Source organism: Coregonus lavaretus, assembly GCF_964263955.1.
Source record: "Coregonus lavaretus genome assembly, chromosome: 39".
NCBI classification, from domain to species: Eukaryota; Metazoa; Chordata; class Actinopteri; order Salmoniformes; family Salmonidae; genus Coregonus; species Coregonus lavaretus.
The window spans coordinates 451620-470433 of NC_140026.1; the positions used below are offsets into that span (position 1 = coordinate 451620).

The 18814-nt window shown below is 41.8% G+C and overlaps 1 protein-coding gene across 1 annotated transcript in view; it reads right to left on the reverse strand.

Moving 5' to 3' along the window:
* Positions 1 to 18814, reverse strand: part of LOC311112746 (uncharacterized protein) — a 224199-nt gene that overhangs the window by 87606 nt on the left and 117779 nt on the right. The window lies entirely within an intron of this gene.

Here is an 18814-nt window from a genome sequence, read left to right on the forward strand (position 1 = left end):
ACTATATATTACTACATGTCAGGAGGATGATGGGTCCTGGTTAACAGTAGTACACTATATATTACTACATGTCTGGAGGATGATGGGTCCTGGTTAACAGTACTACACTATATATTACTACATGTCAGGAGGATGATGGGTCCTGGTTAACAGTAGTACACTATATATTACTACATGTCAGGAGGATGATGGGTCCTGGTTAACAGTAGTACACTATATATTACTACATGTCAGGAGGATGATGGGTCCTGGTTAACAGTACTACACTATATATTACTACATGTCTGGAGGATGATGGGTCCTGGTTAACAGTAGTACACTATATATTACTACATGTCAGGAGGCTGACGGGTCCTGGTTAACAGTAGTACACTATATATTACTACATGTCAGGAGGATGATGGGTCCTGGTTAACAGTAGTACACTATATATTACTACATGTCAGGAGGATGATGGGTCCTGGTTAACAGTAGTACACTATATATTACTACATGTCAGGAGGATGATGGGTCCTGGTTAACAGTAGTACACTATATATTACTACATGTCAGGAGGCTGATGGGTCCTGGTTAACAGTAGTACACTATATATTACTACATGTCAGGAGGATGATGGGTCCTGGTTAACAGTAGTACACTATATATTACTACATGTCAGGAGGCTGACGGGTCCTGGTTAACAGTACTACACTATATATTACTACATGTCAGGAGGATGATGGGTCCTGGTTAACAGTAGTACACTATATATTACTACATGTCAGGAGGATGACGGGTCCTGGTTAACAGTAGTACACTATATATTACTACATGTCTGGAGGCTGATGGGTCCTGGTTAACAGTAGTACACTATATATTACTACATGTCAGGAGGATGATGGGTCCTGGTTAACAGTAGTACACTATATATTACTACATGTCAGGAGGATGACGGGTCCTGGTTAACAGTAGTACACTATATATTACTACATGTCAGGAGGATGATGGGTCCTGGTTAACAGTAGTACACTATATATTACTACATATCTGGAGGCTGATGGGTCCTGGTTAACAGTAGTACACTATATATTACTACATGTCAGGAAGATGATGGGTCCTGGTTAACAGTAGTACACTATATATTACTACATGTCTGGAGGATGACGGGTCCTGGTTAACAGTAGTACACTATATATTACTACATGTCTGGAGGATGATGGGTCCTGGTTAACAGTAGTACACTATATATTACTACATGTCAGGAGGCTGACGGGTCCTGGTTAACAGTAGTACACTATATATTACTACATGTCAGGAGGATGACGGGTCCTGGTTAACAGTAGTACACTATATATTACTACATGTCAGGAGGATGATGGGTCCTGGTTAACAGTAGTACACTATATATTACTACATGTCTGAAGGCTGACGGGTCCTGGTTAACAGTAGTACACTATATATTACTACATGTCTGGAGGATGATGGGTCCTGGTTAACAGTAGTACACTATATATTACTACATGTCAGGAGGATGATGGGTCCTGGTTAACAGTAGTACACTATATATTACTACATGTCAGGAGGATGATGGGTCCTGGTTAACAGTAGTACACTATATATTACTACATGTCAGGAGGATGATGGGTCCTGGTTAACAGTAGTACACTATATATTACTACATGTCAGGAGGCTGACGGGTCCTGGTTAACAGTACTACACTATATATTACTACATGTCAGGAGGATGATGGGTCCTGGTTAACAGTAGTACACTATATATTACTACATGTCAGGAGGATGATGGGTCCTGGTTAACAGTAGTACACTATATATTACTACATGTCAGGAGGCTGACGGGTCCTGGTTAACAGTAGTACACTATATATTACTACATGTCAGGAGGATGATGGGTCCTGGTTAACAGTAGTACACTATATATTACTACATGTCAGGAGGATGATGGGTCCTGGTTAACAGTAGTACACTATATATTACTACATGTCTGGAGGATGATGGGTCCTGGTTAACAGTAGTACACTATATATTACTACATGTCAGGAGGATGACGGGTCCTGGTTAACAGTAGTACACTATATATTACTACATGTCTGGAGGATGATGGGTCCTGGTTAACAGTAGTACACTATATATTACTACATGTCAGGAGGATGATGGGTCCTGGTTAACAGTAGTACACTATATATTACTACATGTCAGGAGGATGATGGGTCCTGGTTAACAGTAGTACACTATATATTACTACATGTCAGGAGGATGACGGGTCCTGGTTAACAGTAGTACACTATATATTACTACATGTCTGGAGGATGATGGGTCCTGGTTAACAGTACTACACTATATATTACTACATGTCTGGAGGATGATGGGTCCTGGTTAACAGTAGTACACTATATATTACTACATGTCAGGAGGATGATGGGTCCTGGTTAACAGTAGTACACTATATATTACTACATGTCAGGAGGATGATGGGTCCTGGTTAACAGTAGTACACTATATATTACTACATGTCAGGAGGATGATGGGTCCTGGTTAACAGTAGTACACTATATATTACTACATGTCAGGAGGATGATGGGTCCTGGTTAACAGTAGTACACTATATATTACTACATGTCAGGAGGCTGACGGGTCCTGGTTAACAGTAGTACACTATATATTACTACATGTCAGGAGGATGATGGGTCCTGGTTAACAGTAGTACACTATATATTACTACATGTCAGGAGGATGATGGGTCCTGGTTAACAGTAGTACACTATATATTACTACATGTCTGGAGGATGATGGGTCCTGGTTAACAGTAGTACACTATATATTACTACATGTCAGGAGGCTGATGGGTCCTGGTTAACAGTAGTACACTATATATTACTACATGTCAGGAGGCTGATGGGTCCTGGTTAACAGTAGTACACTATATATTACTACATGTCAGGAGGATGATGGGTCCTGGTTAACAGTAGTACACTATATATTACTACATGTCAGGAGGATGATGGGTCCTGGTTAACAGTAGTACACTATATATTACTACATGTCAGGAGGATGATGGGTCCTGGTTAACAGTAGTACACTATATATTACTACATGTCTGGAGGATGATGGGTCCTGGTTAACAGTACTACACTATATATTACTACATGTCAGGAGGATGATGGGTCCTGGTTAACAGTAGTACACTATATATTACTACATGTCAGGAGGATGATGGGTCCTGGTTAACAGTAGTACACTATATATTACTACATGTCAGGAGGATGATGGGTCCTGGTTAACAGTACTACACTATATATTACTACATGTCTGGAGGATGATGGGTCCTGGTTAACAGTAGTACACTATATATTACTACATGTCAGGAGGCTGACGGGTCCTGGTTAACAGTAGTACACTATATATTACTACATGTCAGGAGGATGATGGGTCCTGGTTAACAGTAGTACACTATATATTACTACATGTCAGGAGGATGATGGGTCCTGGTTAACAGTAGTACACTATATATTACTACATGTCAGGAGGATGATGGGTCCTGGTTAACAGTAGTACACTATATATTACTACATGTCAGGAGGCTGATGGGTCCTGGTTAACAGTAGTACACTATATATTACTACATGTCTGGAGGATGATGGGTCCTGGTTAACAGTAGTACACTATATATTACTACATGTCAGGAGGATGATGGGTCCTGGTTAACAGTAGTACACTATATATTACTACATGTCAGGAGGATGATGGGTCCTGGTTAACAGTAGTACACTATATATTACTACATGTCAGGAGGATGACGGGTCCTGGTTAACAGTAGTACACTATATATTACTACATGTCTGGAGGATGATGGGTCCTGGTTAACAGTACTACACTATATATTACTACATGTCTGGAGGATGATGGGTCCTGGTTAACAGTAGTACACTATATATTACTACATGTCAGGAGGATGATGGGTCCTGGTTAACAGTAGTACACTATATATTACTACATGTCAGGAGGATGATGGGTCCTGGTTAACAGTAGTACACTATATATTACTACATGTCAGGAGGATGATGGGTCCTGGTTAACAGTAGTACACTATATATTACTACATGTCAGGAGGATGATGGGTCCTGGTTAACAGTAGTACACTATATATTACTACATGTCAGGAGGCTGATGGGTCCTGGTTAACAGTAGTACACTATATATTACTACATGTCAGGAGGATGATGGGTCCTGGTTAACAGTAGTACACTATATATTACTACATGTCAGGAGGCTGACGCGTCCTGGTTAACAGTACTACACTATATATTACTACATGTCAGGAGGATGATGGGTCCTGGTTAACAGTAGTACACTATATATTACTACATGTCAGGAGGATGACGGGTCCTGGTTAACAGTAGTACACTATATATTACCTACATGTCTGGAGGCTGATGGGTCCTGGTTAACAGTAGTACACTATATATTACTACATGTCAGGAGGATGATGGGTCCTGGTTAACAGTAGTACACTATATATTACTACATGTCAGGAGGATGACGGGTCCTGGTTAACAGTAGTACACTATATATTACTACATGTCAGGAGGATGATGGGTCCTGGTTAACAGTAGTACACTATATATTACTACATATCTGGAGGCTGATGGGTCCTGGTTAACAGTAGTACACTATATATTACTACATGTCAGGAAGATGATGGGTCCTGGTTAACAGTAGTACACTATATATTACTACATGTCTGGAGGATGACGGGTCCTGGTTAACAGTAGTACACTATATATTACTACATGTCTGGAGGATGATGGGTCCTGGTTAACAGTAGTACACTATATATTACTACATGTCAGGAGGCTGACGGGTCCTGGTTAACAGTAGTACACTATATATTACTACATGTCAGGAGGATGACGGGTCCTGGTTAACAGTAGTACACTATATATTACTACATGTCAGGAGGATGATGGGTCCTGGTTAACAGTAGTACACTATATATTACTACATGTCTGAAGGCTGACGGGTCCTGGTTAACAGTAGTACACTATATATTACTACATGTCTGGAGGATGATGGGTCCTGGTTAACAGTAGTACACTATATATTACTACATGTCAGGAGGATGATGGGTCCTGGTTAACAGTAGTACACTATATATTACTACATGTCAGGAGGATGATGGGTCCTGGTTAACAGTAGTACACTATATATTACTACATGTCAGGAGGATGATGGGTCCTGGTTAACAGTAGTACACTATATATTACTACATGTCAGGAGGCTGACGGGTCCTGGTTAACAGTACTACACTATATATTACTACATGTCAGGAGGATGATGGGTCCTGGTTAACAGTAGTACACTATATATTACTACATGTCAGGAGGATGATGGGTCCTGGTTAACAGTAGTACACTATATATTACTACATGTCAGGAGGATGATGGGTCCTGGTTAACAGTAGTACACTATATATTACTACATGTCAGGAGGATGATGGGTCCTGGTTAACAGTAGTACACTATATATTACTACATGTCAGGAGGATGATGGGTCCTGGTTAACAGTAGTACACTATATATTACTACATGTCAGGAGGATGATGGGTCCTGGTTAACAGTAGTACACTATATATTACTACATGTCAGGAGGCTGATGGGTCCTGGTTAACAGTAGTACACTATATATTACTACATGTCAGGAGGATGATGGGTCCTGGTTAACAGTAGTACACTATATATTACTACATGTCAGGAGGCTGACGGGTCCTGGTTAACAGTACTACACTATATATTACTACATGTCAGGAGGATGATGGGTCCTGGTTAACAGTAGTACACTATATATTACTACATGTCAGGAGGATGACGGGTCCTGGTTAACAGTAGTACACTATATATTACTACATGTCTGGAGGCTGATGGGTCCTGGTTAACAGTAGTACACTATATATTACTACATGTCAGGAGGATGATGGGTCCTGGTTAACAGTAGTACACTATATATTACTACATGTCAGGAGGATGACGGGTCCTGGTTAACAGTAGTACACTATATATTACTACATGTCAGGAGGATGATGGGTCCTGGTTAACAGTAGTACACTATATATTACTACATATCTGGAGGCTGATGGGTCCTGGTTAACAGTAGTACACTATATATTACTACATGTCAGGAAGATGATGGGTCCTGGTTAACAGTAGTACACTATATATTACTACATGTCTGGAGGATGACGGGTCCTGGTTAACAGTAGTACACTATATATTACTACATGTCTGGAGGATGATGGGTCCTGGTTAACAGTAGTACACTATATATTACTACATGTCAGGAGGCTGACGGGTCCTGGTTAACAGTAGTACACTATATATTACTACATGTCAGGAGGATGACGGGTCCTGGTTAACAGTAGTACACTATATATTACTACATGTCAGGAGGATGATGGGTCCTGGTTAACAGTAGTACACTATATATTACTACATGTCTGAAGGCTGACGGGTCCTGGTTAACAGTAGTACACTATATATTACTACATGTCTGGAGGATGATGGGTCCTGGTTAACAGTAGTACACTATATATTACTACATGTCAGGAGGATGATGGGTCCTGGTTAACAGTAGTACACTATATATTACTACATGTCAGGAGGATGATGGGTCCTGGTTAACAGTAGTACACTATATATTACTACATGTCAGGAGGATGATGGGTCCTGGTTAACAGTAGTACACTATATATTACTACATGTCAGGAGGCTGACGGGTCCTGGTTAACAGTACTACACTATATATTACTACATGTCAGGAGGATGATGGGTCCTGGTTAACAGTAGTACACTATATATTACTACATGTCAGGAGGATGATGGGTCCTGGTTAACAGTAGTACACTATATATTACTACATGTCAGGAGGCTGACGGGTCCTGGTTAACAGTAGTACACTATATATTACTACATGTCAGGAGGATGATGGGTCCTGGTTAACAGTAGTACACTATATATTACTACATGTCAGGAGGATGATGGGTCCTGGTTAACAGTAGTACACTATATATTACTACATGTCTGGAGGATGATGGGTCCTGGTTAACAGTAGTACACTATATATTACTACATGTCAGGAGGATGACGGGTCCTGGTTAACAGTAGTACACTATATATTACTACATGTCTGGAGGATGATGGGTCCTGGTTAACAGTAGTACACTATATATTACTACATGTCAGGAGGATGATGGGTCCTGGTTAACAGTAGTACACTATATATTACTACATGTCAGGAGGATGATGGGTCCTGGTTAACAGTAGTACACTATATATTACTACATGTCAGGAGGATGACGGGTCCTGGTTAACAGTAGTACACTATATATTACTACATGTCTGGAGGATGATGGGTCCTGGTTAACAGTACTACACTATATATTACTACATGTCTGGAGGATGATGGGTCCTGGTTAACAGTAGTACACTATATATTACTACATGTCAGGAGGATGATGGGTCCTGGTTAACAGTAGTACACTATATATTACTACATGTCAGGAGGATGATGGGTCCTGGTTAACAGTAGTACACTATATATTACTACATGTCAGGAGGATGATGGGTCCTGGTTAACAGTAGTACACTATATATTACTACATGTCAGGAGGATGATGGGTCCTGGTTAACAGTAGTACACTATATATTACTACATGTCAGGAGGCTGACGGGTCCTGGTTAACAGTAGTACACTATATATTACTACATGTCAGGAGGATGATGGGTCCTGGTTAACAGTAGTACACTATATATTACTACATGTCAGGAGGATGATGGGTCCTGGTTAACAGTAGTACACTATATATTACTACATGTCTGGAGGATGATGGGTCCTGGTTAACAGTAGTACACTATATATTACTACATGTCAGGAGGCTGATGGGTCCTGGTTAACAGTAGTACACTATATATTACTACATGTCAGGAGGCTGATGGGTCCTGGTTAACAGTAGTACACTATATATTACTACATGTCAGGAGGATGATGGGTCCTGGTTAACAGTAGTACACTATATATTACTACATGTCAGGAGGATGATGGGTCCTGGTTAACAGTAGTACACTATATATTACTACATGTCAGGAGGATGATGGGTCCTGGTTAACAGTAGTACACTATATATTACTACATGTCTGGAGGATGATGGGTCCTGGTTAACAGTACTACACTATATATTACTACATGTCAGGAGGATGATGGGTCCTGGTTAACAGTAGTACACTATATATTACTACATGTCAGGAGGATGATGGGTCCTGGTTAACAGTAGTACACTATATATTACTACATGTCAGGAGGATGATGGGTCCTGGTTAACAGTACTACACTATATATTACTACATGTCTGGAGGATGATGGGTCCTGGTTAACAGTAGTACACTATATATTACTACATGTCAGGAGGCTGACGGGTCCTGGTTAACAGTAGTACACTATATATTACTACATGTCAGGAGGATGATGGGTCCTGGTTAACAGTAGTACACTATATATTACTACATGTCAGGAGGATGATGGGTCCTGGTTAACAGTAGTACACTATATATTACTACATGTCAGGAGGATGATGGGTCCTGGTTAACAGTAGTACACTATATATTACTACATGTCAGGAGGATGATGGGTCCTGGTTAACAGTAGTACACTATATATTACTACATGTCAGGAGGATGATGGGTCCTGGTTAACAGTAGTACACTATATATTACTACATGTCAGGAGGCTGATGGGTCCTGGTTAACAGTAGTACACTTATATACTACCTACATGTCTGGAGGATGATGGGTCCTGGTTAACAGTAGTACACTATATATTACTACATGTCAGGAGGATGATGGGTCCTGGTTAACAGTAGTACACTATATATTACTACATGTCAGGAGGATGATGGGTCCTGGTTAACAGTAGTACACTATATATTACTACATGTCAGGAGGATGACGGGTCCTGGTTAACAGTAGTACACTATATATTACTACATGTCTGGAGGATGATGGGTCCTGGTTAACAGTACTACACTATATATTACTACATGTCTGGAGGATGATGGGTCCTGGTTAACAGTAGTACACTATATATTACTACATGTCAGGAGGATGATGGGTCCTGGTTAACAGTAGTACACTATATATTACTACATGTCAGGAGGATGATGGGTCCTGGTTAACAGTAGTACACTATATATTACTACATGTCAGGAGGATGATGGGTCCTGGTTAACAGTAGTACACTATATATTACTACATGTCAGGAGGATGATGGGTCCTGGTTAACAGTAGTACACTATATATTACTACATGTCAGGAGGCTGACGGGTCCTGGTTAACAGTAGTACACTATATATTACTACATGTCAGGAGGATGATGGGTCCTGGTTAACAGTAGTACACTATATATTACTACATGTCAGGAGGATGATGGGTCCTGGTTAACAGTAGTACACTATATATTACTACATGTCTGGAGGATGATGGGTCCTGGTTAACAGTAGTACACTATATATTACTACATGTCAGGAGGCTGATGGGTCCTGGTTAACAGTAGTACACTATATATTACTACATGTCAGGAGGCTGATGGGTCCTGGTTAACAGTAGTACACTATATTACTACATGTCAGGAGGATGATGGGTCCTGGTTAACAGTAGTACACTATATATTACTACATGTCAGGAGGATGATGGGTCCTGGTTAACAGTAGTACACTATATATTACTACATGTCAGGAGGATGATGGGTCCTGGTTAACAGTAGTACACTATATATTACTACATGTCTGGAGGATGATGGGTCCTGGTTAACAGTACTACACTATATATTACTACATGTCAGGAGGATGATGGGTCCTGGTTAACAGTAGTACACTATATATTACTACATGTCAGGAGGATGATGGGTCCTGGTTAACAGTAGTACACTATATATTACTACATGTCAGGAGGATGATGGGTCCTGGTTAACAGTACTACACTATATATTACTACATGTCTGGAGGATGATGGGTCCTGGTTAACAGTAGTACACTATATATTACTACATGTCAGGAGGCTGACGGGTCCTGGTTAACAGTAGTACACTATATATTACTACATGTCAGGAGGATGATGGGTCCTGGTTAACAGTAGTACACTATATATTACTACATGTCAGGAGGATGATGGGTCCTGGTTAACAGTAGTACACTATATATTACTACATGTCAGGAGGATGATGGGTCCTGGTTAACAGTAGTACACTATATATTACTACATGTCAGGAGGATGATGGGTCCTGGTTAACAGTAGTACACTATATATTACTACATGTCAGGAGGATGATGGGTCCTGGTTAACAGTAGTACACTATATATTACTACATGTCAGGAGGATGATGGGTCCTGGTTAACAGTAGTACACTATATATTACTACATGTCAGGAGGATGATGGGTCCTGGTTAACAGTAGTACACTATATATTACTACATGTCAGGAGGCTGATGGGTCCTGGTTAACAGTAGTACACTATATATTACTACATGTCAGGAGGATGATGGGTCCTGGTTAACAGTAGTACACTATATATTACTACATGTCAGGAGGCTGACGCGTCCTGGTTAACAGTACTACACTATATATTACTACATGTCAGGAGGATGATGGGTCCTGGTTAACAGTAGTACACTATATATTACTACATGTCAGGAGGATGACGGGTCCTGGTTAACAGTAGTACACTATATATTACCTACATGTCTGGAGGCTGATGGGTCCTGGTTAACAGTAGTACACTATATATTACTACATGTCAGGAGGATGATGGGTCCTGGTTAACAGTAGTACACTATATATTACTACATGTCAGGAGGATGACGGGTCCTGGTTAACAGTAGTACACTATATATTACTACATGTCAGGAGGATGATGGGTCCTGGTTAACAGTAGTACACTATATATTACTACATATCTGGAGGCTGATGGGTCCTGGTTAACAGTAGTACACTATATATTACTACATGTCAGGAAGATGATGGGTCCTGGTTAACAGTAGTACACTATATATTACTACATGTCTGGAGGATGACGGGTCCTGGTTAACAGTAGTACACTATATATTACTACATGTCTGGAGGATGATGGGTCCTGGTTAACAGTAGTACACTATATATTACTACATGTCAGGAGGCTGACGGGTCCTGGTTAACAGTAGTACACTATATATTACTACATGTCAGGAGGATGACGGGTCCTGGTTAACAGTAGTACACTATATATTACTACATGTCAGGAGGATGATGGGTCCTGGTTAACAGTAGTACACTATATATTACTACATGTCTGAAGGCTGACGGGTCCTGGTTAACAGTAGTACACTATATATTACTACATGTCTGGAGGATGATGGGTCCTGGTTAACAGTAGTACACTATATATTACTACATGTCAGGAGGATGATGGGTCCTGGTTAACAGTAGTACACTATATATTACTACATGTCAGGAGGATGATGGGTCCTGGTTAACAGTAGTACACTATATATTACTACATGTCAGGAGGATGATGGGTCCTGGTTAACAGTAGTACACTATATATTACTACATGTCAGGAGGCTGACGGGTCCTGGTTAACAGTACTACACTATATATTACTACATGTCAGGAGGATGATGGGTCCTGGTTAACAGTAGTACACTATATATTACTACATGTCAGGAGGATGATGGGTCCTGGTTAACAGTAGTACACTATATATTACTACATGTCAGGAGGATGATGGGTCCTGGTTAACAGTAGTACACTATATATTACTACATGTCAGGAGGATGATGGGTCCTGGTTAACAGTAGTACACTATATATTACTACATGTCTGGAGGATGATGGGTCCTGGTTAACAGTAGTACACTATATATTACTACATGTCAGGAGGATGACGGGTCCTGGTTAACAGTAGTACACTATATATTACTACATGTCTGGAGGATGATGGGTCCTGGTTAACAGTAGTACACTATATATTACTACATGTCAGGAGGATGATGGGTCCTGGTTAACAGTAGTACACTATATATTACTACATGTCAGGAGGATGATGGGTCCTGGTTAACAGTAGTACACTATATATTACTACATGTCAGGAGGATGACGGGTCCTGGTTAACAGTAGTACACTATATATTACTACATGTCTGGAGGATGATGGGTCCTGGTTAACAGTACTACACTATATATTACTACATGTCTGGAGGATGATGGGTCCTGGTTAACAGTAGTACACTATATATTACTACATGTCAGGAGGATGATGGGTCCTGGTTAACAGTAGTACACTATATATTACTACATGTCAGGAGGATGATGGGTCCTGGTTAACAGTAGTACACTATATATTACTACATGTCAGGAGGATGATGGGTCCTGGTTAACAGTAGTACACTATATATTACTACATGTCAGGAGGATGATGGGTCCTGGTTAACAGTAGTACACTATATATTACTACATGTCAGGAGGCTGACGGGTCCTGGTTAACAGTAGTACACTATATATTACTACATGTCAGGAGGATGATGGGTCCTGGTTAACAGTAGTACACTATATATTACTACATGTCAGGAGGATGATGGGTCCTGGTTAACAGTAGTACACTATATATTACTACATGTCTGGAGGATGATGGGTCCTGGTTAACAGTAGTACACTATATATTACTACATGTCAGGAGGATGACGGGTCCTGGTTAACAGTAGTACACTATATATTACTACATGTCTGGAGGATGATGGGTCCTGGTTAACAGTAGTACACTATATATTACTACATGTCAGGAGGATGATGGGTCCTGGTTAACAGTAGTACACTATATATTACTACATGTCAGGAGGATGATGGGTCCTGGTTAACAGTAGTACACTATATATTACTACATGTCAGGAGGATGACGGGTCCTGGTTAACAGTAGTACACTATATATTACTACATGTCTGGAGGATGATGGGTCCTGGTTAACAGTACTACACTATATATTACTACATGTCTGGAGGATGATGGGTCCTGGTTAACAGTAGTACACTATATATTACTACATGTCAGGAGGATGACGGGTCCTGGTTAACAGTAGTACACTATATATTACTACATGTCAGGAGGATGATGGGTCCTGGTTAACAGTAGTACACTATATCTATTTATTACTACCAGATACTTTAACCAACTATTCCCCACGTTGATTAGATTAGATAAACCCCAGTCATCAGCTCCATGTCAGTGTTGCAGCAGGATTAGATAGATAAACCCCAGTCATCAGCTCCATGTCAGTGTTGCAACAGGATTAGATAGATAAACCCTAGTCATCAGCTCCATGTCAGTGTTGCAGCAGGATTAGATAGATAAACCCCAGTCATCAGCTCCATGTCAGTGTTGCAGCAGGATTAGATAGATAAACCCCAGTCATCAGCTCCATGTCAGTGTTGCAGCAGGATTAGATAGATAAACCCGTCATCAGCTCCATGTCAGTGTTGCAGCAGGATTAGATAGATAAACCCCAGTCATCAGCTCCATGTCAGTGTTGCAGCAGGATTAGATAGATAAACCCCAGTCATCAGCTCCATGTCAGTGTTGCAGCAGGATTAGATAGATAAACCCCAGTCATCAGCTCCATGTCAGTGTTGCAGCAGGATTAGATAGATAAACCCCAGTCATCAGCTCCATGTCAGTGTTGCAGCAGGATTAGATAGATAAACCCCAGTCATCAGCTCCATGTCAGTGTTGCAGCAGGATTAGATAGATAAACCCCAGTCATCAGCTCCATGTCAGTGTTGCAGCAGGATTAGATAGATAAACCCCAGTCATCGGCTCCATGTCAGTGTTGCAGCAGGATTAGATAGATAAACCCCAGTCATCGGCTCCATGTCAGTGTTGCAGCAGGATTAGATAGATAAACCCCAGTCATCAGCTCCATGTCAGTGTTGCAGCAGGATTATATAGATAAACCCCAGTCATCGGCTCCATGTCAGTGTTGCAGCAGGATTAGATAGATAAACCCCAGTCATCGGCTCCATGTCAGTGTTGCAGCAGGATTAGATAGATAAACCCCAGTCATCAGCTCCATGTCAGTGTTGCAGCAGGATTAGATAGATAAACCCCAGTCATCAGCTCCATGTCAGTGTTGCAGCAGGATTAGATAGATAAACCCCAGTCATCGGCTCCATGTCAGTGTTGCAGCAGGATTAGATAGATAAACCCCAGTCATCAGCTCCATGTCAGTGTTGCAGCAGGATTAGATAGATAAACCCCAGTCATCAGCTCCATGTCAGTGTTGCAGCAGGATTAGATAGATAAACCCCAGTCATCAGCTCCATGTCAGTGTTGCAGCAGGATTAGATAGATAAACCCCAGTCATCAGCTCCATGTCAGTGTTGCAGCAAGATAGATAAACCCCAGTCATCAGCTCCATGTCAGTGTTGCAACAGGATTAGATAGATAAACCCCAGTCATCAGCTCCATGTCAGTGTTGCAACAGGATTAGATAGATAAACCCCTGTCATCAGCTCCATGTCAGTGTTGCAGCAGGATTAGATAGATAAACCCCAGTCTTCAGCTCCATGTCAGTGTTGCAGCAGGATTAGATAGATAAACCCTACAGTCATCAGCTCCATGTCAGTGTTGCAGCAGGATTAGATAGATAAACCCCAGTCATCAGCTCCATGTCAGTGTTGCAGCAGGATTAGATAGATAAACCCCAGTCATCAGCTCCATGTCAGTGTTGCAGCAGGATTAGATAGATAAACCCTAGAGTCATCAGCTCCATGTCAGTGTTGCAGCAGGATTGGATAGATAAACCCTACAGTCATCAGCTCCATGTCAGTGTTGCAGCAGGATTAGAAAGATAAACCCCAGTCATCAGCTCCATGTCAGTGTTGCAGCAGGATTAGATAGATAAACCCCAGTCATCAGCTCCATGTCAGTGTTGCAGCAGGATTAGATAGATAAACCCTAGAGTCATCAGCTCCATGTCAGTGTTGCAGCAGGATTAGATAGATAAACCCGTCATCAGCTCCATGTCAGTGTTGCAACAGGATTAGATAGGAAAACCCCAGTCATCGGCTCCATGTCAGTGTTGCAGCAGGATTAGATAGATAAACCCCAGTCATCAGCTCCATGTCAGTGTTGCAACAGGATTAGATAGATAAACCCCAGTCATCGGCTCCATGTCAGTGTTGCAGCAGGATTAGATAGATAAACCCCAGTCATCAGCTCCATGTCAGTGTTGCAGCAGGATTAGATAGATAAACCCCAGTCATCAGCTCCATGTCAGTGTTGCAGCAGGATTAGATAGATAAACCCCAGTCATCAGCTCCATGTCAGTGTTGCAACAGGATTAGATAGATAAACCCCAGTCATCAGCTCCATGTCAGTGTTGCAACAGGATTAGATAGATAAACCCCAGTCATCAGCTCCATGTCAGTGTTGCAGCAGGATTAGATAGATAAACCCTAGAGTCATCAGCTCCATGTCAGTGTTGCAGCAGGATTAGATAGATAAACCCCAGTCATCAGCTCCATGTCAGTGTTGCAGCAGGATTAGATAGATAAACCCCAGTCATCAGCTCCATGTCAGTGTTGCAGCAGGATTAGATAGATAAACCCCAGTCATCAGCTCCATGTCAGTGTTGCAGCAGGATTAGATAGATAAACCCCAGTCATCAGCTCCATGTCAGTGTTGCAGCAGGATTAGATAGATAAACCCCAGTCATCAGCTCCATGTCAGTGTTGCAGCAGGATTAGATAGATAAACCCTAGAGTCATCAGCTCCATGTCGTGTTGCAGCAGGATTAGATAGATAAACCCTAGAGTCATCAGCTCCATGTCAGTGTTGCAGCAGGATTAGATAGATAAACCCCAGTCATCAGCTCCATGTCAGTGTTGCAGCAGGATTAGATAGATAAACCCCAGTCATCAGCTCCATGTCAGTGTTGCAGCAGGATTAGATAGATAAACCCCAGTCATCAGCTCCATGTCAGTGTTGCAACAGGATTAGATAGATAAACCCCAGTCATCAGCTCCATGTCAGTGTTGCAACAGGATTAGATAGATAAACCCTAGAGTCATCAGCTCCATGTCAGTGTTGCAACAGGATTAGATAGATAAACCCCAGTCATCAGCTCCATGTCGTGTTGCAACAGGATTAGATAGATAAACCCCAGTCATCAGCTCCATGTCAGTGTTGCAGCAGGATTAGATAGATAAACCCCAGTCATCAGCTCCATGTCAGTGTTGCAGCAGGATTAGATAGATAAACCCCAGTCATCAGCTCCATGTCAGTGTTGCAACAGGATTAGATAGATAAACCCTAGAGTCATCAGCTCCATGTCAGTGTTGCAGCAGGATTAGATAGATAAACCCTAGAGTCATCAGCTCCATGTCAGTGTTGCAGCAGGATTAGATAGATAAACCCCAGTCATCAGCTCCATGTCAGTGTTGCAGCAGGATTAGATAGATAAACCCTAGAGTCATCAGCTCCATGTCAGTGTTGCAGCAGGATTAGATAGATAAACCCCAGTCATCAGCTCCATGTCAGTGTTGCAACAGGATTAGATAGATAAACCCTAGAGTCATCAGCTCCATGTCAGTGTTGCAGCAGGATTAGATAGATAAACCCTAGAGTCATCAGCTCCATGTCAGTGTTGCAGCAGGATTAGATAGATAAACCCCAGTCATCAGCTCCATGTCAGTGTTGCAACAGGATTAGATAGATAAACCCCAGTCATCAGCTCCATGTCAGTGTTGCAAAAGGATTAGATAGATAAACCCCAGTCATCAGCTCCATGTCAGTGTTGCAGCAGGATTAGATAGATAAACCCCAGTCATCAGCTCCATGTCAGTGTTGCAGCAGGATTAGATAGATAAACCCCAGTCATCAGCTCCATGTCAGTGTTGCAGCAGGATTAGATAGATAAACCCTAGAGTCATCAGCTCCATGTCGTGTTGCAACAGGATTAGATAGATAAACCCCAGTCATCAGCTCCATGTCAGTGTTGCAACAGGATTAGATAGATAAACCCTAGAGTCATCAGCTCCATGTCAGTGTTGCAACAGGATTAGATAGATAAACCCCAGTCATCAGCTCCATGTCGTGTTGCAACAGGATTAGATAGATAAACCCCAGTCATCAGCTCCATGTCAGTGTTGCAACAGGATTAGATAGATAAACCCTAGAGTCATCAGCTCCATGTCAGTGTTGCAGCAGGATTAGATAGATAAACCCTAGAGTCATCAGCTCCATGTCAGTGTTGCAGCAGGATTAGATAGATAAACCCCAGTCATCAGCTCCATGTCAGTGTTGCAGCAGGATTAGATAGATAAACCCTAGAGTCATCAGCTCCATGTCGTGTTGCAACAGGATTAGATAGATAAACCCCAGTCATCAGCTCCATGTCAGTGTTGCAGCAGGATTAGATAGATAAACCCCAGTCATCAGCTCCATGTCAGTGTTGCAACAGGATTAGATAGATAAACCCCAGTCATCAGCTCCATGTCAGTGTTGCAGCAGGATTAGATAGATAAACCCCAGTCATCAGCTCCATGTCAGTGTTGCAACAGGATTAGATAGATAAACCCTAGAGTCATCAGCTCCATGTCAGTGTTGCAGCAGGATTAGATAGATAAACCCTAGAGTCATCAGCTCCATGTCAGTGTTGCAGCAGGATTAGATAGATAAACCCCAGTCATCAGCTCCATGTCAGTGTTGCAGCAGGATTAGATAGATAAACCCCAGTCATCAGCTCCATGTCAGTGTTGCAGCAGGATTAGATAGATAAACCCCAGTCATCAGCTCCATGTCAGTGTTGCAACAGGATTAGATAGATAAACCCCAGTCATCAGCTCCATGTCAGTGTTGCAGCAGGATTAGATAGATAAACCCCAGTCATCAGCCCCATGTCAGTGTTGCAGCAGGATTAGATAGATAAACCCCAGTCATCGGCTCCATGTCAGTGTTGCAGCAGGATTAGATAGATAAACCCCAGTCATCAGCTCCATGTCAGTGTTGCAGCAGGATTAGATAGATAAACCCCAGTCATCGGCTCCATGTCAGTGTTGCAGCAGGATTAGATAGATAAACCCCAGTCATCAGCTCCATGTCAGTGTTGCAGCAGGATTAGATAGATAAACCCCAGTCATCAGCTCCATGTCAGTGTTGCAACAGGATTAGATAGATAAACCCTAGAGTCATCAGCTCCATGTCAGTGTTGCAGCAGGATTAGATAGATAAACCCCAGTCATCAGCTCCATGTCAGTGTTGCAGCAGGATTAGATAGATAAACCCCAGTCATCAGCTCCATGTCAGTGTTGCAGCAGGATTAGATAGATAAACCCCAGTCATCAGCTCCATGTCAGTGTTGCAGCAGGATTAGATAGATAAACCCCAGTCATCAGCTCCATGTCAGTGTTGCAGCAGGATTAGATAGATAAACCCCAGTCATCAGCTCCATGTCAGTGTTGCAACAGGATTAGATAGATAAACCCCAGTCATCAGCTCCATGTCAGTGTTGCAGCAGGATTAGATAGATAAACCCCAGTCATCAGCTCCATGTCAGTGTTGCAGCAGGATTAGATAGATAAACCCCAGTCATCAGCTCCATGTCAGTGTTGCAGCAGGATTAGATAGATAAACCCCAGTCATCAGCTCCATGTCAGTGTTGCAACAGGATTAGATAGATAAACCCTAGAGTCATCAGCTCCATGTCAGTGTTGCAGCAGGATTAGATAGATAAACCCCAGTCATCAGCTCCA